This window comes from Mus caroli, chromosome 7 (genome assembly GCF_900094665.2).
Source record: "Mus caroli chromosome 7, CAROLI_EIJ_v1.1, whole genome shotgun sequence".
Classification (NCBI taxonomy): domain Eukaryota; kingdom Metazoa; phylum Chordata; class Mammalia; order Rodentia; family Muridae; genus Mus; species Mus caroli.
Genome location: NC_034576.1, coordinates 107,100,204 through 107,100,782, shown reverse-complemented (window position 1 = coordinate 107,100,782; position 579 = coordinate 107,100,204).

The following is a 579-nucleotide window of genomic DNA, read 5'->3' as shown; positions in this document are numbered from 1 at the left end:
GTACAAGAAACTTACAGAACACCAAATAGATTGGACCAGATTAGAAAACCCTCCTGTCACATACTAATCAAAATAGTAATGGTAACAAAGAAAGATTATTAAAAATTGCAAGAGAAAAAATGCCAACTAACATATAAAGGCCGATTTATCAGAATTACAACTGACTTCTCAACAGAGACCCTAAAAGCCAGAAGGTTCTGAACAGATATCTTGTAGATCCTAAGAGACCACAAATGTCCCCCAGACTACGTTACCCAGCAAATCTTTCAATCACCATAGATGGAGAAACACAAAAATTCCATTACAAAATCAGATTTAAACAATATCTTTCTCCTAATCCATTCCTACTCAGGCTACTAAAAGGAAAACTCCAACACAAGGAGGGTAACTATCCTGAAGAAAACACAAGAAATTAATCATCTCACAGCAAACCCAAAGGAAGAGAAATACATACAACAAACACTCACAAACTCACACAGTACCACTACTAATATATAAAATCACAAGAAATAACAATCATTGGTCATTAATGTCTATCAATATTATAGGACTAAATTCACCAATATAAAGTGACAAACA